General features: G+C 41.6%; 1 non-coding gene across 1 annotated transcript; it reads left to right on the top strand.

Annotated features, from left to right (window-relative positions):
* Positions 1 to 7,166: 7,166 nt before the first annotated feature.
* LOC130734872 (small nucleolar RNA R71) lies at positions 7,167 to 7,273 on the top strand. The gene has a single exon (XR_009018209.1). It is a non-coding gene; the product is annotated as a small nucleolar RNA R71 (small nucleolar RNA).
* Positions 7,274 to 23,793: the final 16,520 nt, after the last annotated feature.

Genomic DNA, 23,793 nt, shown 5'->3' with positions numbered 1-23,793 from the left:
TTGTCTATCATTTATGTATTGTATTGCGATCGAACTAATCGATTTTGTGTGGATTCTGCTTTGTTTTTCCTCCGAGGTTCAGTTGAAGGAACTTTGGAAGGTTCAGAGCACTTGAGTGAAGGAGCTTGTGATTTCGAAGCTGGATCAGCTCGAGGTTAGGGCAACTTGCTTTATTTAGCTATGATTGCATGATAGGCGTCGATAAATTCGACCTATGCTTTATCTGATGTTGTATATGATGATGATTTATTGTTATGATTGTTTTCATAACTTGTGATATTGATGATGTGTTGAATTGAGCGTTTTGACGCAACTTCGGAGTGGAGATTCATTGATCTGGTGATCTTTGAAATTTCGGGTTGGATAAACAACCCTAGGCAAGTCCAAATGTGGGGTTTGAGACTTAGCCCTTTGTTGGTATTCGTTGGTTTACTTAGACTTTCCCCGGGAAACTTCTTTTGGGTGGTTGGTTTTCGGAAAACCTAGAATGAATAGAATTTCGAAAACTAGAGACTTTGGGAGACTTAGACTTTGAGGAATAAACTCATAACTTGACTAATTCAATTCGAAACATTTTTACTAAACAAATAATCATAGGAGAACTAAAGGGGAAAATATTTACGAAAGACGGGGAAAAGTCGGCTTTTGTTGTGGGTTTGGAGAGTTTTGGAATTGGGAAAGCCACTAAGGTGAGCTATGGTGATGATTGAAAGTCACCGAGTACTCTAGTACTCTTGGGAGTGTTGTGGAGCCGTGTTGTATTGACCGACACCTAGTGCTCTTGTAGTTTGGGCTGTGTTGTATTGACCGACACTAGACCCTAGTGTATTCTTGTTGATGGAGTTGTGTTGTATTGACCGACACTTACTCCGAGTTGTGTTGTATTGACCGACACTAACTCATGGGTTTGTTGAGATTGGGTTGTGAGCTAAACACTTTCGTGGTAAGGGCGATTCGTTGTTTGGCTAACCATATTGCATCAATCGGGTGAATAACGGGAATGGTTCACCTGTGCATATCATGGTGAATAACGGGAATGGTTCACCTTGCATTTATGATGAATAACGGGAATGGTTCATCATATGGTGAATAACGGGAATGGTTCACCAAGGATGAATAACAGGAATGGTTCATCCAGGATGGATAACGGGAATGGTCCATCCATAGTGAAGAACGGGAATGCTTCACTTGTGGCGAACGGGAACGCGTCACAAATCCGGATTCATGATTGCATATCACGCATACATTCATTCTGACTTGAACTGTGTGCTGTTTGGTTATTGAAGCAATGTTAGAGCCATAACATGCTAGGATTGTTTATATATATATATATATATATCAACATATATCTATACCCCATATCACATGTTGAGTGTATATCTACTTATTTCTGTGAGTTGACCCTAGCGCCTTGGCTTTGGTTGTATGTTTGTGTTTGGGCGGTCGGCCTGCTGCCAGATGTCGACGGTGGATTGGGTTTCAATGGTCTTTCCCTCGGGGGGGGGGGGATCAGGTATGAGTTGGTGGACCGTCATGCCCCACCGCTTGGGTGATCTATCTTGTGGGTCATCGGGCGACGTACCGGGGAAGGGTCATGGAGGACCGGACTGACGAGTGTGGACGTCTGACGAAAGGAGTTCTATGACGCATGAAGCTGAGCTTTAACTTGCCGACTTCAGATCGCTGTGGACTTGGACTCTGACTCCGACACCGAAGTTGACAGTTACTCGCCGAGCGACGAGGATGAGGAGGAGGAGCTTGAGCGGTACTGGAAGGGTAGGTTTAGGCAGGCGTCATATTTTGTGTAGAGCTCTGATTCGTTTTGCTTTTGGGACAGGGTAGGTTCCTGACGCATGACTTTTTGTGTGGTTCTCTTACTGAGGGATCACAGTGAGTCAGTCGGACCATAGGGGTCTTTGCTTAGGCCATTTTGAGGCCGACTTTCTCCTAGTGGGTTGTAATTATAAACTTTCTTACTCACACTTCTGGTTTTGTATACACTTGCCTGCGGGCACACCACTTTGGAGTCACTGCGAGGGCGCGTGACATGGGAGTGCAGCTGAGGCTGTACATGTTTATATTTAATGTATATTGGTTAGTTTAGTGGTCGGGTTATGTCTTTACTTTCTATCGCTTTATTTAAAAGGAATCAAACGAAAAAAATTACCTGTTTTCCGCGTAAAGTTTATTTTTGGTTACTAAAGTGACACATGGAAATCGGGGTGTTACAATGTTAGAGAGCATAACTACGGGCAAAAACATGTGAGTATAGGGAGGAAAAGACCCAAAAACGACTCTAACAAAACAATGCATGATTAAAAGAAAAATAAAAGCTACAAAAGGAAGATATGCAAAGATGCATGAGCTAAACTAAGGGAAAGAGTTGACCTTGTTTACCAATTACCATGGAGGCCTTAGAGTCACCTCCTACTCTAGAATTTAGGCTCTCAATCCCTGCAAAATGCAACAAACAAACAAGCAAAATAACAAAACTTGGGTTGTCTCCCAAGCAGCCCATTGTTATAGTCTTAGGTAGACTATCCCCCTTGTCAAGGAGGTTTGAAAAACATGGTTTCCAACTTCAGCACCTCACCACCATGGTACACTTTCAACCTCTGTCCATTCACGGTGAAAGTGTTCTTGGTCTATGGGTTTTCGACCTCAACAACACCATGAGGAAACACCCTCTTGACCACAAAGGGTCCAGACCATCTAGACTTGAGTTTCCCAGGGAAGAGCCTCAATCTAGAATTGAAGAGTAGCACCAATTGCCCTGAGACAAATTCCCTATTCAAAACTTTTCTATCATGCCACTTCTTTGTTTTTTCCTTGTAGATGCTAGCACTCTCATAAGCTCGGAGTCGAAACTCGTCAAGCTCATTCAATTGCAAGAGTCTCTTCTCGCTAGCAACTTTCCAATCAAAATTCAATTTCCTTATGGCCCAATAGGCCTTGTGTTCTAACTCCACAGGTAAGTGACATGCTTTCCCAAAAACTAAGTGGAAAGGAGAAGTACCAATCAGAGTTTTAAAAGCAGTTCGGTAGGCCCATAAAGCATCGTCAAGTTTCCTTGACCAATCCTTTCTGGAAGAATCTACCACCTTTTCAAGAATACGTTTTAACTCCCGATTAGAAATCTCAACTTGCCCACTAGTTTGGGGGTGATAGGGGGTAGACACTTTGTGCTTTACACCATATTTTTCCAAGAGAGACTCAAAAGCTCTGTTGCAAAAGTGGTACCCCCATCACTTATAATCGCCCTAGGAACACCAAACCTAGTAAAAATGTTCTTCTTTAGAAAAGCAACCACCACCTTAGAGTCATTTGTTGAGAGTGCAGCGGCTTCAACCCACTTGGAAACATAATCAACAGCCACTAAAATATACTGGCAACCAAAAGAAGGTGGGAAAGGTCCCATGAAATCGATGCCCCAAACATCAAACAACTCAATTTCCAAAATATTTTTTAGGGGCATCTCATTTCTCCTTGAAATGTTACCAGTTCGTTGACATCTATCACAACTCTCAACAAAAGCTCTACTATCCCTATGCAGCGTAGGCCAATAGAAACAACTTTGGAGAACCTTAGCAGCGGTCCTCTCCCCACTAAAATGTCCACCATAACTTGATCCATGGCAATGCCAATGAATTTTCTCAAAATCAACTTCTGGGATACACCTTCTAATGACTCCATCAGAACAAATTTTGAAAAGGAAAGGGTCATCCCAGAGGTAAGATTTTGCATCATGCAGAAATTTTTTCTTTTGCTGCCATGTCAAGTCATGGGGAATAAGTCCAGCAACACGGAAATTAGCAAAATGTACATACCAGGGTAGGGGTTCCTCGGTGGAAACAGCTAGGAGTTTCTCATCCAGGAACTCCTCTTGAATAGGTATTGGGCTGCACGTCCCACCTTCCAATCTTGACAAATGGTCTGCCACGCTATTGTCCTTGCCTCTCCGGTCAATGATCTCAAGGTCAAACTCTTGAAGGAGTAAGACCCATCGAATCAACCTTGGCTTGGAGTCCTGTTTAGCAAACAAATGCCTCAAAGCAGCATGGTCAGTATGAATAATTACTTTAAAACCCAAGATGTAAGGCCTAAACTTTTCACAAGCAAAGACTACACCCAACAACTCTTTTTCAGTTGTAGTGTAGTTCCTTTGGGCCTCATTCAACACTCTACTTGCATAGTATATCACATACAACACTCTTTCTTTCTTTTGACACAAGATAGCCCCTAAAGCTAGATCACTAGCATCACACATGATTTCAAATGGTAGAGACCAATCCGGCGCAACAATTACCGAGGCTGTCACCAAACTCTCTTTAATAGACTCAAAAGCTTTCAAACAATTCTCATCAAAAGTAAAAGGTGCTTCCTTCTCAAGCAAGTTGGTCATAGGCTTAGCTAATTTGGAAAAGTCTTTAATAAACCGCCTATAAAATCCAGCATGCCCGAGGAAACTCCTAATACCCTTGATGTTAGTCGGGGGAGGGAGCTTTTCAATGACTTCAATCTTAGCTCTATCAACCTCAATCCCCTTTTCGGACACCTTGTGTCCAAGAACTATGCCATCCCTAACCATGAAATGGCATTTCTCCCAATTCAAGACCAAGTTGGTCTCTTGACATCTTTTCAGAACCAAGGCTATATTCCCTAGACAAGCATCAAAATTTGGACCAAAAACAGAGAAGTCGTCCATAAAAATCTCGATGCAAGTCTCTATCAAGTCAGAGAAAATAGCAAACATACACCTTTGGAAAGTAGCTGGGGCATTACAAATCCCAAATGGCATTCTCTTATAAGCAAACACGCCGTAAGGGCAAGTGAATGCCGTCTTCTCTTGGTCTTCCGGTGCAACACAAATTTGGTTGTACCCGGAATAGCCATCAAGAAAACAGTAGTATTGATGCCCAGCCAACTTATCCAGCATTTGATCTATGAAGGGCAAAGGAAAGTGATCCTTTCTAGTTACCGAATTCAGCCTTCGATAGTCAATACAAACCCTCCACTTCGTCACTTGACGAGTGGGAATCAACTCATTGTTCTCATTGACAACCACAGTGATGCCTCCTTTCTTGGGAACCACTTGAACGGGACTTACCCATTCACTATCCGAAATTGGATAAATCACACCTGCATCAAGCAATTTAAATATCTCTTTCCTCACCACATCCTTCATGGAAGGGTTAAGTCTTCTTTGAGGTTGGACTATAGGTTTGTAATTTTCTTCCAACAAAATTTTATGCATGCATATCGCAGGACTAATACCTTTGATATCATCAATAGTCCAACCCAAAGCTGACTTGTGATCCCTCAAAACTCTGAGGAGTTTCTCCTCTTCCAAGGGAGTGAGAGCACTATTCAAAATAACATGTTTATTCTCACCTTCCTCAAGATAAGCATACTTGAGAGAGAAAAGGAGTGGCTTGAGCTCACTCTTCTCCTCAATTGGAATCTCCTCATCCCTAGTTAATTCTTCTTTCCAAATGCTTTTGGTGGCAAGAGATGAGACAGATTCTAATTGAGATAGAGTAGCATTCACCTCATGGAACAAAGAATCAAGTTCTCTCTCAAGATTTTGGTCCTCTATCTCTAACCCCTCCATGATTGTTGTTTCCAAAGGGTCCTTAATAGATATCCTAACAAACTCTTCACACACAAGCTCATCAACCACTTCACACCGAAAAACTTCATCATCCGCTCGGTGTTTCAAAGAGTCAAAAATATTGAAGAGGACCTCATCTTCACCTACTTTCAAAGTTAGAGTTCCCTTAGCCACTTTAATCTCAGCCTCACCAGTGGCTAAGAATGGTCTCCCCAATATGAGAGGGACTTTAGAGTCCTCTTCCATGTCTAAAATGACAAAATCCACTGGGAAGACAAACTTATCCACCTTAACCACAACATCTTCAATGATCCCGTAAGGGGTTTTTAAGGACCTATCCGCCATTTGCAAAGAAATCATAGTTGGGGTAACCTCTCCTAAGTTCAACCTTTTAAACATACTAAGCGGCATCAAGTTGATACTCGCTCCTAAATCACACAAGGCTTCTACCACAGTTAACCCCTCTATCTCTACCAGAATAGTAAAGCTCCCGGGATCTCTCCTCTTTTTGGGCATCTTTCTTTGCAAAATGGCACTACACTCCTCGGTCATCAAGATAGTTTCATCGACCTCACTCAACTTCCTTCTCTTACTGAGGATATCTTTCATGAATTTAGCATAGATTGGCATTTGCTCCAAGGCTTCAGAAAAAGGGATATTAATATGGAGTTTCTTATAAACCTCCAAGAACTTAGAAAATTGTTTATCCAAATTTTTCTTCACCTAAGCCTTGGGAAATGGAATCTTGCAGAGCTCAGGGATATGAGTGTTTACAACCCTAGTCCTAGTGGGCTCTCTAGCTCTTTCCTCCATAACACCCTCATCTCTTTCTACCTCTACTTCCTCATTTTTCTCTCCCTCAATTTTTTTCTCTGGCTCATGTAACACTCTTCCACTCCTAGTGGAAACAACAGCGGTATTCTCTTGCTCAGTTAAAGTTAAAGTTTCGGAAGAGAACTTACCTTGGTGATTCTCGAACATTTGCTTTGCTAGCTGTCCCAATTGACTCTCCAAGCTCTTTATAGCCATATCATGGCTCTTGTAATTGCTCGATGTATGGTCAATGAGTCTCTCAAACAGCTCCTCTAGACTCCTCTTGCCAACCGTCCTTTCAACAATTTGCGGCTGGACAAGAGGCCCTTGTTCAGCAGTTGGAGCTTTTCCTCCTTGAGTCAATGTTCTGACCTTGCTAACATCGTCATTGACAGTACACTGGTTACTATCATGAGATTCACCACAAAATTTGCACTCCAAACTAGTTACTCTCGCTCCAATTGACTTGGTATCCTGTATATGTTTCCGCATTTCCGCTACTTCCTCGGAGAATTGCTTGTTGGAGGCTATGAGCTTGTCATAAGTTTCCACTTCAAAAGAACTCCTTTGGATTTGGCGTTCATTCTCAGAGTTCATGGCTCTCATCGCCATTTTCTCTATCAAATCATACCCCGCTTGTGGGGGAAGAGCATCGAACTCCCCACTTGAAGCCGCGTCCAAGCCAAACCGCGATGAGTATAGTAACCCATCATAGAACTTCGCCACACATTCAGCTTGGGTGAGATTGTGTTGAGGACATTTCCTCAAAAGCTTCTTGAAATGCTCCCAAGCCTCATAAAGATTTTCATCTGAGGATTGTGTGAACGTCATGATGTCATTCTTCAATTTCCTCAAGAGGGACCTTGGGAAGAACCTCGTTGTGAATTTTTCTGCAAGGTCTTCCCAAGTAGTGAGACTCCCTTGAGTTTGTGAATTCAACCATTCCTCTGCTGCGTCCTTCAAAGAGAAGGGAAATAGACTCAACCGGATTGCTTCTGAAGAAACATTCACCACCCGATAAGTGTTGCAATTCCGGATGAACTTCTCCATATGAGCATGAGGATCTTCCGAGGAACCTCCACCATATTGGCTTTGGCTCACCATGTTGATGAATGCCGGTCTCAATTCAAAGTTCCCCACTCCTTCGGGAATGACAATACTTCCGAGATAGTCAAAGCTGATGGACCCCGAAGTTAGTTCCCGAAGAGTTCGGTTGGCATTCTCAACTTCTTGTTCACGCAAGCGGAGGGTGATACCCTCTTGGATCCTTGCCTCAATGTGGGCTAGCATCTCTTCCTCTGTCATGCGGCCACCCATGGTGGTGCTTCTCTTGACAGCAACCTACGTATGACACTCAACAGAGAAAGATTAGTAGCACCAATTCTAGACAAGTTATAACTTAAAAAAAAACCACCAACTTTAAACTTAAACCAAAAATCGCAAAACAATTCCCCGGCAACGGCGCCAAAAACTTGTTGGTTCTTCTGCAAGTGTACAGAATCTACCCGGTTTTAAATTATCGAACCACAGAGAATTAGATTGCAAATTCAGTTTAAGATTCAAATTCAAGGGTGAAAAGCAAGTTAAGTTCAGTCTTAATGATTGGTTGTTTCTTGAGTTTGTAAAAAGACAAGTGATCAAGTAATAAAGCGATTGAAATTCAGAGATGAGATTGCCTTGGGTTCTTGCTCAACAAATTCAGTTTTAGCAAACCTTCCTATTCAATTAATCCGGAGTATCTCCTTGATGTTCTAGCCTAGTTAGTTATCTTTCGATGCCTCGCAAAGAAAACCCTTCCTAATCAAAATGTAGGTTCAATTCCTTGATAACCTAAACATTTGCTAGAAGCACTAAGCATACAATTCAGGCCAACAAACCCCAACCCTTCCTCTATTCCTAGCAGCAAGTATAGAAGGAGTAATCTCACAACAAGTCCCAATTCTATAACAAACTACCGTTGTGATTATAGAAAAGTAAGAAGCTAGCATGCATTCAAGCTTGAAAGATAAAGCATAGAAGTGAGATTCAAGGGTTTACTCAGAACAACATGAATAGAAAAGGATTGAAAGCTAAAACATCCAAAGTCTTACAAAGAACTCAAAGCAAAAGGGGTTTTTAGCCAAGCATGGCTATGGAATCCATACAAGAAGATAAAGATGAAACCTGAAACATAGGGCTTAGGGAAAGCTCCTCAGGCTCCAGAACTCAAACCCTCTCTTTTAACTTATGAAAATATGATAAAATGACAAAAGGTCCTAAGAGAAATGTCTAAAAACCAATTTATAGGCAAAACAGTCGAGTCTGGGCGCTCAGGCGCCAATTCAGGGCGCCTGAGCGCCAATTGCATGCAAAAACATGCTCTCTGGACCCTAATTGGCGCCTAGGCGCCAATTCCCAGCGCCTGGGCGCCAATTCCCTGACCCTCTGAAAAATGCACTAGCGCCTAGGCGCCAATTCCCAGCGCCTAGGCGCTCAAGCTCGCTTGGAAAAGACTTTTTGGATTCTGTAACTCCTCTTTTAAACCTCTTCAAGTCCTCCTTCAATTCCATGCTTCTTGGCCTGCTTTCTCCTTCAGTTCCTGATCTGCAAACTTAACCAACAAGCTAAGGAAAATTCCAGAAGCTCAAAGAGCTTATTAGCACAAGAGGTACCTCAATTAACACAATAAAACCATGCAAGTCCTGAACTTTCTCAAAATGCAAGAAAACCCCCTATAAAACTACAAAACTACCTAAACGAAGTAAAGACTCAAAGAAAGATAAAAATGCATGAGAATGCATGAAACACTACATGAGACTTAACAAAAAGACTCAAAACAAACTAAGAAATGACCCTAAAAACACTACTAAACTAGGGTCATCAATAACCCACACATCTTTCAGAGTTTCATCAAGTGAAGACTGGTATTTTGATAGTGGTTGCTCAAAACACATGACTGGAAACAAGGAGTATCTGGAAAATCTTAAAGAATACTCCAATAAATCTGTTACCTTTGGATATGGTGCTAAAGGAAAAATCAAAGGCATTGGAAAGCTGGTAAACTCTGGATCTCCAGATCTGAATAATGTTCTACTAGTCAAGGGATTTGCTGCAAACCTAATCAATATAAGTCAATTGTGTGATCAAGATCTAAATGTGTTGTTTAGCAAGACAGAATGTATGGTTACTACTAGTAATCATAAGGTTGTGATGAGAGGTGTCAGGTCTAAAGACAATTGCTACATGTGGGTTCCACAAGAGAAAGCACAAGTGTCTAGATGCTTGATATCAAAAGTGGATGAATTGAATCTATGGCACCAACGTGTAGGTCACATCAATCTCAAGAGAATGCAGAAAGTTATCTCTGAAGAGGCTGTTCGAGGTCTACCAAAGTTAAAAATAGATGAAGGTAAGATATGTGGAGAATGCAAGATTGGGAAGCTGACCAAAATGTCTCATGCAAAGCTCCAACATCCAACTACAACAAATGTCCTTGAACTACTTCACATGGATCTAATGGGGCCCATGCAAGTTGAAAGCTTGGGAGGTAAGAAATATGTGTATGTGTGTGTTGATGATTTTTCCAGGTACACTTGGATTGACTTCATGCGAGAGAAATCTGAAACATTTGACATATTCAAGAAGTTATGTCTAAAACTTCAAACTGAGAAGAACTGTGCCATAGTAAGGATCAGAAGTGACCATGGAAGAGAATTTGAGAACTCTAAATTCTCTGACTTTTGTGATTCAGGAGGTATAAGTCATGAATTCTCAGTTCCCATCACTCCTCAACAGAATGAGATTGTTGAAAGGAAAAATAGGACTCTTCAAGAATCTACCAGAGTAATGCTGCATGCAAGGAAAATCTGCAACAGATTCTGGGCTGAAGCTATGAGCACTGCATGCTACATCCATAATAGAGTAACCATTATAGCAGGAACTGCAGTCACACTATATGAACTCTGGAAAGGAAGGAAGCCAACAGTGAAACACTTTCACATTTTTGGTAGCAAATGTTACATTTTGGCTGATCGTGATCAAAGAAGAAAGCTGGATCCTAAGAGTAATGAGGGAATCTTCATGGGGTATTCTACAAACAGCAAGGCCTACAGAGTGTACAACTCTCGAACAGAGGTCATGATGGAATCAGTAAATGTCTCTATTGATGATCAACCAAGTGGAAGGGAGGACACTACTGAAACAGAAGATGAGGATGATTCACATGTCCAAGCCAATGTCCCAACAGTTGACCTCGACATCGAGTCAGATGTAAGCTCAGATGAACAAGAAGAAAAGATGACCACTGCCAATAAAGGTCCTTCCATCAGAATCCAAAAGAATCACCCTCAAGAAAACATTATTGGTGATCCTAAAGAAGGTGTTACCACCAGGGCCAGAAGCTACATTGCTCATGAATGTTTCATCTCCAAGATGGAACCAAAGAATGTCAAGGAGGCCCTAATAGATGAGTACTGGATAAATGCAATGCAAGACGAACTTGACCAGTTTAGAAGAAATGAAGTGTGGGATCTCATTCCTAGACCTGAAGGAATAAATGTCATAGGCACTAAGTGGATCTTCAAAAACAAGTCAGATGAGAATGGTGTTGTGACTAGGAACAAAGCAAGACTTGTTGCTCAAGGATACACACAGATAGAAGGGGTAGACTTTGAAGAAACTTTTGCTCCTGTGGCTAGGCTGGAATCCATTAGGCTCTTGTTGGGAGTTGCTTGTCTTCTGAAATTCAGATTATTCCAAATGGATGTCAAAAGTGCTTTTCTCAATGGATATCTGAATGAGGAGGTGTATGTTGAACAACCAAAGGGATTTATAGATCCACATCATCTTGATCATGTCTACAAACTCAAGAAAGCCTTGTATGGATTAAAACAGGCTCCTAGAGCATGGTATGAACGACTCACAGATTTCCTAGTTAAGAATGGCTATTGCAAAGGAGGAATTGATAAGACATTGTTTGTGAAGAATGAAAGAGGAAAACTCATGATAACTCAGATATATGTTGATGATATTGTTTTTGGTGGGATGTCAAACCCGATGGTGGAACATTTCGTACAACAGATGAAGTCAGAGTTTGAGATGAGTTTAGTTGGTGAGTTAAATTACTTTCTGGGACTTCAGATCAAGCAAATGGAAGACTCCATGTTCATCTCTCAAAGTAAGTATGCCAGAGGTATTGTTAAGAAGTTTGGTCTTGATAAATCTGGGCATAAAAGGACTCCTGCTGCTACTCATATCAAGTTGACAAAAGATAATCAGGGAGAGGATGTTGACCAAAGCTTGTATAGAAGCATGATTGGAAGCCTCTTGTACCTCACTGCTAGTAGACCAGATATTACCTTTACTGTGGGTGCCGGTGCAAGATATCAAGCTGCACCAAAGACAAGTCATCTCTTACAAGTGAAAAGAATTATCAAATACATAAATGGTACATGTGACTATGGCATTCTTTACACACATGATACAAATTCTTCTCTTGTAGGGTATTGTGATGCAGATTGGGCAGGGAGTGCTGATGATAAGAAGAGTACATCTGGAGGTTGCTTCTTCCATGGGAACAATCTGATTTCATGGTTCAGTAAGAAGCAAAATTGTGTCTCTCTATCCACAGCTGAAGCAGAATACATTGCAGCGGGGAGTAGTTGTACTCAACTTGTTTGGATGAAGCAAATGTTGAAGGAGTATGAAGTCAAGCAAGATGTCATGACATTGTATTGTGACAATTTAAGTGCCATTAACATTGCAAAGAATCCCATTCAACATAGCAGAACCAAGCACATAGATATCAGACATCATTTCATCAGGAAGTTGGTTGAGGACAAAATTGTCACTTTGGAACATGTTGCCACAGAGAAACAATTGGCTGATATTTTTACCAAACCCTTGGATGCTGCCACATTTGATAAATTAAGAGGCAATCTTGGGATTTGTCTCTTCGAAGGAGCATAGCAATTAACGCCCCTTTTCAGTCTAACGGCTAGTTTTCTCGTAACTACCATTAACTGCCGTAGTGACATCATTGCTTCCTTCCCACTCAACTGCTATATAATCATCACCAACGGCCTCATTCCAATCTCACAACGAACTGCTAATTTTGATCTCACAATCTCCGATTCTCTTTACTTACAATTCTCTCAATTCTTGTACTTGTTCTTTCTGCATTACCATTTCACCATGTCTACAGGCAAGAAAGAATCTATGAAGGGAAAGATAGAGAGAACTGCTAGTGGTGCTAGGGTTATGGGTTTGCACACAAGTTCTTCCGCTCAATCCCAGAAGAACTCAACTCCATCCAGGAAGCATTACACGTCACGTGCAACCCCAATACAAAACCCTAAAGCCCCTGTGTCTGAGGATATTTCAAACTCTTTTGGTTCTGCAAATGATGAAGACGATGTCGCAACGTCTACACATTCCTCAGATGAGACAATCTCTGATCAGCCTGACAAGGAAGGTTCACTCTCAAAGGATTCTTCCCCTTCGTCCAAGAATCCTGATTCCAAGGCTGAAGATTCAAAGGATGCTCTCTCAGTAGAGCCTATGAAGACCCCTCCCATTTGTAACACCCCGATTTCCAGGTGTCACTTTAGTAACCAAAAATAATCTTTACGCGGAAAACAGGTAAGATAATCCTTCACTAATCTTATCCCCCTCCAACATCAATTTATCAACAACTTATAAGATAATCCTCCTCTTAATATCTAACAATCCGTTTTTACCGTCTTCTTCCTCGAAACTTCCCTCACTCAAACCTATTTACACTCACTGAAATCCCTAACCCTTCGCACAAATCGAGACTTATCCTCTAGAAGATTACATCATAACTATACCTCAAGGGACTTAACTAGCCATTTCATCATCCGATCCTTCAACATTCTGAGATTTAACTGTTATCGTAACCGCTAACACCACCAAATCTCTTATGTGCACAGGAATCTCAGCTCACTAGGTCAACCTTAGCCCTAGGATTCTCATTCAACTTTAGTAAAATTCACTTGTTACCCGTAATATGCACCATCAAAATCCATAACAAAGTTTCATTCACTCTTAGGCTCTAAGAAACTTGTCAAAATATGACAACCTCAGGTATTCATCTTAATACTAACACCTTCCTTTTTGTGACTCAATCACCATCTCATCAATCAACTTCTTAATCTCTCAATCAAATTCTTACAAACTTCGAGTCTTACACACCTTAGACAACCATTCATAGATTTAAAACCTAAACCTTCACCAAGTTTGGTCCTCTAATGACCTTTAATCCTTCAATACTTCTTAAATGAATATCCGTTTCTTAAAAACTATAACTCCTTCACTTACCCAAACGACCTGATAAGTGTCGTCATGCTTCCACACTCACCACTTGGTCCTGCTATCCATAATCATAACCTATTATGCTAACATCATTCAAATCTTATCACATGGTCATTATGTCCGCAATCTCATAATCAACATCAATCGATCACCGACCTTAACACTCCACACAACCCAGAATTCCTTTACTTCAAGATCTCTCTTATACTACACCTCAATGGTCTTAACCCGAAACTCACCTTCAGGTCTTCAATCTTCTAAGATTCAACTCCTATTGTCACACCTACAACCATAAGATCTCCTACTCGTACGCGATTCCCGACTCTCAAGATCAATCTTAACCCTAAGATTTCAATCCAACTTAGTAAATCTCACTTAGTAATCTTAGCATATTTCCTTGGAATCCATATCACCAACCTCAAGTATTCAACTTATGCTAAAACTTTCTTTCTCCAACTTAATCATTAATTCAACACTTTTCAAATGAAAATTCATCTCTTAAGACTATAATGTCTCCACATATTAATCAAACGCTTAGCGAAACTTATTGCTCGAACTCGACTATAACAATCTAGTTCAGAGCTAATTCTTCTCAATCTCGCTACCATCAAGCTATCATCTAAAACCTGATTACATTCAACTTATTTAGTCTCTAACAATTCCACTCAGTAATCACATAACCTATGACTTCATAACTTCCGAGAAACTACTTAATACTTTTCCGGCATTAAATCTCTTGACTTGGTCTACCTCTACTTGGAGTGATCACACGAACTAACCAGTTAACGTCTATACGACACTCATCGACTTCCAAAGATTTAAATCTTAATCTTTCACAATCAAATGCTTAACACGAACTTTCCTCCCAAATCCGACTAATCCTCAATCAATTCAAATTCATTTTACCCGTCCTTCTATCAAAGTCCATAACCAGCTGTGATTCCGAATATCACCCCCTCAATATTAGGTTGATCAGGCCTAATACATCGAAGGTGGAAATTTAGAAAAACCCACTGGAACAGACAATGAGTTCCTAACATCCAGTAACCACAATTATCCTGATATCAAGTTCCTAACGATTCCGCTACGGAACCACACACCCTCAATCCATGTAAAAGATTAATCCTTCCTCGTCAATTGAGTCAAAGGTCCAACAATCTTGGCAAATCCCTCAATGAAGCGTCTATAATATCCAGCTAAATCCACAAAACTTCTGATCTCTGTCACCATCTTCGGTTGCTCCCAAGCCAAAACAGTCTCCACTTTCGCCGGATCCACAGCTATGCCCTCCTTCGAGATAGCATGGCCTAAGAAATTGACTTCCTCCAGCCAGAATTCACACTTGGAAGGGTTCGCATACAGCTTTTTCTCTCTCAACAATTGTAAAACTTGGCGCAAATGTCCTTCATGTTCATTCGCGTCCTTCGAATAGATCAATATGTCCTCAATAAACACCACCACACGCCGATCTAAGAACTCCTGAAAGATGCGATTCATGTAATCCATGAAAACAGCAGGTACATTCGTCACTCCAAACGGCATCACTAGGTACTCGTAGTGTCCTTAACGTGTCCTGAAAGCAGTCTTCGGTATATCCTCAATCTTCACTCTGATCCGACGATAGCTTGGCCTCAAATCTATCTTGGAAAATACGGTAGCCCCTCGTAGTTGGTCCATCAAATCATCTATCCTCGACAACGGGTATCTGTTCTTGATCGTCGCCTTGTTCAATTGTCGATAATCCACCCACGATCTCGACCTTCCGTCCTTCTTCTTGACTAAAAGCACTGGCGCTCCCCATGGTGAAACACTCGGTCGAATGAATCCCTTTTGCCGAAAGATCCTCTAACGACTCCGCTTCAAAACTAAACGCCCTAAAATCCTACGATTCGTACCCATAAGGAATTTCCCTGAGATCCTAGCTTCCTTATCAACGCCTCGGTAAAACAACTCCCTAGCTCCGCGTGCTATTCTAGATCTCGTGTAACCTCTATAGTTAAATCACGAGCAACTTCGAATAAGGTCCTACTAGGGATAATAATCATAGGATCATAGTCTAAGTAGTAAATACAAGTTAGGCGCGTCACACTCGCTTGAATATAAAAGAGTAAGTTATTCTAGAATACAAGAACAGTTAAAATATTACCATCGTTCCCACGTTCTTCCTCGTTCGACTCCTCAACTCTTGCTCCTTCCTTGATATGAATCCTTTCCTCTGTAGCAAGTTGTTTCCCTTTCCCAAAATTCCTTGATGATTCGCCCTTGAGTGCCTTACAATCTCTGGAGAAATGTCTCGGTTGGTTGCAATTGAAGCATAGACTTCCCTTGATCTTGCACCTACTGGCATAGTGCCCCACTTTCTTGCACCTGTAACACGTCACTGTTTTCCCCGAAGTCTGGTTTCCTGTCCCTCCGGTAGCATCATTTCCTTTCATCTTACCGTCCGACGTTCCCCCTAGGAGTGTGTTGCAGTTCACAGCTAGATGCCCCTCTCGGTCACACTTGAAGCATCGTCGTCCAATCACTGAGCACTTGTTAGCAAAATGCCCAAACTTTCCGCAACGAAAACATGTCACACCTTTGTCACCAACTGGTTTCCCTCCATTATCAGCAGTCGTTGGTTTGTACACTCTTGAGATAAGATCTCTTCCCTTGAAACGCTGATACGGTCCCCACTGATGGTAGCTCTCCCTTCTGTTGTAGCCTTGAGATCCTGACCTTATTGGTCCCCCAGCTCCTGTTCGGTTCATTCCTCTTTGTTGATACATCGTCGTCGCCATCAGTCGTTGGTGATGCTCACGTGCAGCCTCTTCAGCGCGCATATAAGCGTCTTCCGCAGCCTGGTTCATCATTGCCTCGATCAGTGTAGCTATTGCCTCCGCCATCCGGTTAAGATCCACCATCCTATATCTCATCAAACGTCCGATTAGTACTAACCATATGGTAGCACTAGACAAACCACTCAATCCGATTAAGTAGTAACGCAAACAATTAGAGCGAAAATCGCTCTGCAGACAATCAATTTTCACTCTTTGCAGAGTCACACAACCTAGCACAGAAGACCTATTCCCCAAAGGCTCCCAAAAGACTCGACTAAGCTCTGATACCACAATGTAACACCCCGATTTCCAGGTGTCACTTTAGTAACCAAAAATAATCTTTACGCGGAAAACAGGTAATTTTTTTTTTTTTTTTCTTTCCTTTAAATCAAAGTGATAAGAAAGTAAAGACAAACCCCAACAACTAACTAACCGATATACAATATATACATCTGTACAGCCTCAGCTGCACTCCATGTCACGCGAAGCCGCAGTGACTCCAAAGTAGTACGCCCGCAGGCAAATATACAAACCCAGAAGTGTAAGTGAGAAAATTATAATTACAAACCACTAGGAGAAAGTCGGCCTCAATATGGCCTAAGCAAAGACCCCTATGGTCCAACTGACTCACTGTGATCCCTCAGTAAGAGAACCATACGAAAAGTCATGCGTCGGAAACCTACCCGATCCCAAAAGCAAAACGAATCAGAGCTCTACACAAAACATGACGCCTGCCCAAACCTAACCTCCCAGTGCCAAACCCACAACGATCCGAAGTCGGCAAGTTGAAGCTCAACTCCATGCGCCATAGAACTCCTTTCGTCAGTCGTCCACGCTCGTCAGTCCGGTCCTCCATGACCCTTCCCCGATACGTCGCCCGGTGACCAGCTACATCGATCACCCAAGCGGTGGGGGCATCCCGATCCAGCAGCTCATATCTGATCCCCCCCGAGGGAGAGACCGACGAGAACCAGTCGACCATCGACATCTGGCAGCAGGCCGACCGCCCAAACACAAACATACAAACAAAGCCAAGGCGCTAGGGTCAACTCACAGCAATAAGTACATATACACTCAACATGTGACAGGGTATATATATAAGTTGTTATATAAGCATATAAGTAATCCTAGCATGTTATGGCTCTAACATTGCTTCAATAAACAAACAGCACACAGTCTCAGTCAGCATGAATGTATGCGTGAAATGCACAATATGAATCCGGATTTGTGACGCGTTCCCGTTCGCCACAAGTGAAGCATTTTCACTATGGATGGACCATTCCCGTTATCCATCCTGGATGAAATCCATCCTGGATGAACCATTCCCGTTATTCATCCTTGGTGAACCATTCCCGTTATTCACCGAATGATGAACCATTCCCGTTATTCATCATTAATGCAAGGTGAACCATTCCCGTTATTCACCATGATATGCACAGGTGAACCATTCCTGTTATTCACCCGATTGAATGCAACGTGGTTAGCCAAACAACGAATCGCCCTTACCACGAAAGTGTTTAGCTCACAACCCAATCTCAACAAACCCATGAGTTAGTGTCGATCAATACAACACAGCTCCACCAACAAGAATACACAAGGGTCTAGTGTCGGTCAATACAACACAGCCCAAACAACAAGAGCGCTAAGTGTCGGTCAATACAACACCGCTCCAACAACAAGAGAACCCAAGGGATTAGTGTCGGTCAATACAACACAACCCCATCAACAAGAGTACGTAAAGTACTCGGTGACTTTCAATCATCACCATAGCTCACCTTAGTGGCTTTCCCCAATTCCAATAACTCACAACAAAGGTCGACTTTTCCCCGTCTTTCGTAAATATTTTCCCCTTCAGTTTTCCTATACTTAAACATTAATAAAAATGATTTCAATTCAGATTAGTCAGGTTATGAGTTTATTTCTCAAAATCTAGGTTTCCCAAGTCTTTAGTTTTCGAAATTCTAATCCTTCTACGTTTTCCGAAAACCAACCACCCAAAAGAAGTTTCCCGGGGAAAGTCTAAGTAAACCAACAAATACCAACCAGGCTAGGTCTCAAACCCCTCATTTGGACTTGCCTAGGGTTGCTCATCCAACCCAAAATATCAAAGATCACCAGATCAATGAATCTCCACTCCGAAGTCGCGTCAAAACGCTCAATCCAACAATATCACAATATCACAGGTTATGGAAAAGCATCATAACATCAACTCATCATCATAAACAACATCAGATAAAGCATAAGTCGAATTTATTGACGCCTATCATGCAATCATAGCTAATATATATGTAAGTTGCCCTAACCTCGAGCTGTTCCAGCTTCGCAAACAAAGTTCTCCTCAAACAATTGCTCTGAGTCTTCCAAAGTTCCCTCAACTGAACCTCGGAGAAAAACAAAGCAGAAACCAAACAAAATCGATTAGTTCGATCGCAAAACAATACATAAACGATAGACAAAGCATTAAAGCTTCAGAATAGGACAATCAGGTACGAAAAGACAAGTTTTCGAAACCGAAAAACTCCCCCCTAAAGGAAATAGTCCACGGCCTCAAAGGAAAAAGGGCTTCGGCTCTTTTTCTTTGATCAAATCAATTCACAAGGTAGTTTTAGGGTAAAACTAAGGCAAAGAAACTGTCAGAACAATTTTCGGACAATCGGGTCGAAATACGACTACGCAGGGGCATTTTGGTCCAAAATAAAGGCTCAAAACTTCAAAGTTATCAGTTCTGAAAACAGATTTGACAGTAACGATCCTCATGACATCCGTGACAACAAATCCTAAAGGCACGAAGTCAGATTATGACTTTTCGACAATAAAGTTTCGAAATGTGAGACAAAAAGGTTTTGAAACAGTTTTTCAGATCCCTGTCAACTGGATCACAATCAGAGTTTACTGACAGAGGTTTTAGGCTCATGGGAACCTAGAGAACATAACCCAAGCAAGAAATCGAAGAAAACGGACAATTTTAGAAAAAGCTCAAAACTGTGAGCACAGAAACGACTTCAGAAACGCAACAGAAACAACAATCAGAGGTAGGAATCGTGTTAGTTACCTCGATACCTAGAAGTAGGGACGAACTGCACGAAGATTGGTCAAGTTTTCGCGAAAATCTCCTCCCCCCTTGCTCTCCACGAAATTCAGCCACAAAAGGAAGAAAATGAAGGAATTTTTGCTTTTTGAGCTATTTATAGGCAGGCGAAATCGCGGGAAAATGAAAATTTCGCGATTCCGATTTTTGCAGCACGATCACCGTGGAATTCTAAGAGAGATTCTGGCGTCAGAATTCCAGAACTCAAAACAAATATCTAAGATTTGGGAAAAACGATATCCAAAACGCCAAAAGCGGTGTAAGTTAGTCTGTCCCGAAAAACTACTTTTTGCTGTGATGCTCAGACGACAAAACTTCCAACAGAAGAAAGATTGGAAATGTCGAAACAAGTCTGGCAACGCGGACGGAATCTTCGTTAGATGTCCCGAATAGAAAAAGTCTTCATCCTTCGCTCAAAACTAAGGTTTCGAAGCAAAGAAATTAGCGTCGGCGGACATCCGAAAAGTTAAACCTATCGTGCGTACAGTCCAGAGTTCCGAAATGAAACGCTGGTCGATGGAAAATAAAGAGAAACTTTAAATTTTCCAAGAGTTCGAAATCTCACTTAAAACGTTGCTTTAAGAGCGAAATAGCCTATTCTGGACACGCTCGCCCGAAGGCAAGTGTGCAGACGACTCGCACTAACCCCGAAAACAACTACGCAACATTCCTCAAGCAATTCCTGAACTTTCTTCTTCATTAATCTTTCTCAAATGTCAAACTCCTGTCACGCTTACACTGATTCTACGTGTGAGTCGGAAATTAACTTGTTCTGAAAATCCGGGTCTTACACCATTGCTCACGATATCTCTGATGGTGAAGATTCAGAGGAAGTACCCTTAGCGAGTGTTGCTGCCAGGATACTTAAAAGAAGAAGGGCATCTGTTGGAGAAACCCCTGTGAGCCAAAAGAAGAAAGCAAAGTCCACTCCTGTCTCTTCAAAATCAAGACTAGTGGATGTGCAAAGCAAGGGAAAGCAAAAGGTTGTGGAGTCCTCTGGCAAGAAAGCAAAGAAGACTACTGTGAAGAAGAAGAAGGTTTCCAGGGTTGAACTGGATTTAGATTCGGATGTTGAAGCCGATGTCCTGGACATCAAGGCTTCTGCGAGAAAGAAATTTTCTGGTAAGCGCATTCCCCAGGATATTCCTTCAATTCCACTTGTTAATGTTTCTTTTCATGCTGCTGAGAATGCCATCAAATGGAAGTATGTCTTCCAGAGACGTATTGCTAAGGAAAGGGAAATTGGGTCTGATGTTTTGGAATGCAAGGAGATTGTTGCTCTTATCACAAGAGCTGGTTTGAGGAAGACTGTTATGGAGATAGGCAAGTGTTATGATAGGCTAGTGAAGGAGTTCCTAGTCAATTTGTCTGATGATGTTGGCAATCCTGCCAGTCCTGAATTTAGAAAAGTCAATGTGAGAGGTCAGTGTGTGAATTTCTCTCCTGCAATCATAAATAAAGCACTTGAAAGGAGTGTGGTTGAATTTGTTGAAGAAGAACTCTCTCTGGACACCATTGCTGAAGAATTGACTGGAGGAAAGGTGACGAAATGGCCTGCCAAGAAGCTTCTCTCTACTGGATATTTGACTGTGAAGTATGCAATTTTGAACAGGATTGGAGTGGTGAATTGGATTCCCTCTAATCATACCTCTGCAGTCTCTGCTATGCTGGCCAAGTTGATCTACCGTATAGGAACTGAGATTCATTTTGATTTTGGCTCTTGTGTGTTTACTCAAACCCTGAAGCATGCTGAGACTTGTGCAGTGAAGCTTCCTGTCTCTTTTCCTTCACTTCTGACTGCTATCATCCTGAAACAACATCCTCATATTCTTGGTGTGAATGATGTCCCCTTTCCCAGAGGAAATTCTATTACCTTGGACCATCGCTTATTCTTGGAACCTCATGTCCAGGACATTGATCTGCCATCCAATAGGACATATGTGCCTGCTTCTATGTCAGCTTCTGGTACAAAGAGTGTTCTTTCTGAATTGGAAGATATTTCTAAGGAGTTGCAAGAAACCATCAGGGTTGATGCTGCAAGGAAGCTTAAGGTGGATGTGTTGATTCAATGTCTCAAGGCGGATGCTAGCCGCGGATGCTGGTCAAGAGGGTGAGCCTGCAGCTGCTGCTGAGAAAGAAGGATCTGCAGACAATGCAGAGGAGCACTCCTCTTCTTCTGATGTTTAGTACTTGTCCTAGTAGTTGTACTAGTTGACTCTAATTTGGCTGTGCTTTAATTCTTTCCATCTTTGCCAAATTTGTGCTAAAAAAAAAAGGGGAGTAGTGTTGTTCTTTCATTTTGCTTTGAAGACTTGGTATTCTGGTTCAGATTTGTAATAATCATGAAGACTTATTCAAGACCGGTTATGTACTAGTTCTTCAAGCTGTTTGTTCAAGTATTCTACTGGTTCTGTTCAAGCATTATCGGGTGTGTTAGTTTTTTTTGTGTTACTATGCATATGGTATTTATACTTCAAGCAGTCTACATGGATGCATCATTTGAGGGGGAGTTCCTCTCTGGTTGGCTACAAAGATGCATTGTTTTGAGGGGAAGTTTTTTTTTCCCGCTGCTGACTCTATGTGTTTTACCCTCTCTGGTTGTGAAGTTGTTTTTAGACAAAATTTGACAAAGGGGGAGATTGTTGTTCCTTAATGTCATACATTTTGTTAAAAATAACAACCTGATGTCCTCGCCGATGTTGTGACATCTGCTTTTGTGAAGACCAGGACATTTGTCCTTACTGGCGTGCAATATGGGTCCCTTTATTATTAGTTTAGAGGAGGAGATTTGTTATTACTTGAGATTCAAGTAACTTATTGAAGGGAGATATACGCGGGTTGTTTATTGTTGGAACAAATAAGTGATTGGAGGTTTGTTTCTATTCTTAAGTCATTAATCACTCATATCATATCTTGAAGATTCTGTGCTGATATGAGTTGGATTAGATTTGTTCTTCAGCCCAAGAAACCCTAGTGCCGCCTCTGCTGAAGTATAAAAGGACAGAGAACTGAAGCTTAAAAGACACAGCGAATGAGATTGAAGATTGAGTGTTTTTTGAGAATGTAAGTTGTTCTTTGTCATTGTTGATTGTGAACAAGTCTTGCTCACTGATTCTATAAAGTAAGACCTTGTTCTGTGTTGCGTTTGAGTGTCAAACAAACTTTGAGTTATTGTTGTTACCAATCACTGAGGCAGTGATTGAGGAAAAGTGAGAGGGGCTCTCATACTTAGGCTGTGGTTCTAAGTAGAAGACCACTGGGTAGATTAGGTTAAGAACAATGAACTTGATGTGTTCATGTGTGTCTGTAACACCTAGATCTTGGGATAGTGGAATTCCTTTTCTTTGGGCGAAAGCTAACCAGACGTAGGTGAAGTTTCACCGAACTGGGTTAACAACTTGCTGTGTCTTGTTCCTTTTATTTGTACCTATGTTTGAGCGTTTTCAGTCATATTGTTCTAATCGATTGTCCTAGCATCGGGCAGGACATCTGTTCTAAGGGATCTAGAATTTCAGTTTCAATCACCGTGGCAGTGATTGTGTGTGAGAAAGTGAGAGGGGGTTCTCATACTTAAGGGGAGACCTAAGTAATAAACCACAGGTAGGAATAGGTCGAAAGGCTGTGAACATGGGTTATTCAATTAAGACCTTTTTGTACTTGATTCTCTATAATAGTGGATTCTTTTTCTCGGGATGAAGCCCTCCAGATGTAGGTGACGTTGCACCGAACTGGATTAACAATTCGTGTGTCTTGTTTACTGATGCTTTTAAAGTTTCTTTTGTTACTGTTAGTCAGTTGCCGAACCGGTTGTCCCAGCATCGCGTGGAACATCTGTTCTGTGCGAGAACCAGAATTTCAATTGGCATCAGAGCATACACCCTATTCTGTTGGGTGAGCTCTTGAGAATATTTTCTTTTCTCAAGGACAACATTATGGATGGAAGAGGAATAATCTATATGCCACCAATTTTGGATGGTACCAATTATGACTACTGGAAGGCTCGATTAATGGTGTTTCTCAAATCTATGGACAGTATAACATGGATGGCAATAGTCAAGGGGTGGAAACATCCTGTGATAGCATCCACAACTTAATTGAAGCCTGAAGAAAAGTGGACAGAGAAAAAAGATGACGAAGCTCTTGGAAACTCC

This window comes from Lotus japonicus, chromosome 1, assembly GCF_012489685.1.
Source record: "Lotus japonicus ecotype B-129 chromosome 1, LjGifu_v1.2".
NCBI lineage: Eukaryota > Viridiplantae > Streptophyta > Magnoliopsida > Fabales > Fabaceae > Lotus > Lotus japonicus.
The sequence above is the reverse complement of the archived record's forward strand: the minus strand, read 5'-3'. Positions and strand labels throughout refer to the sequence as shown.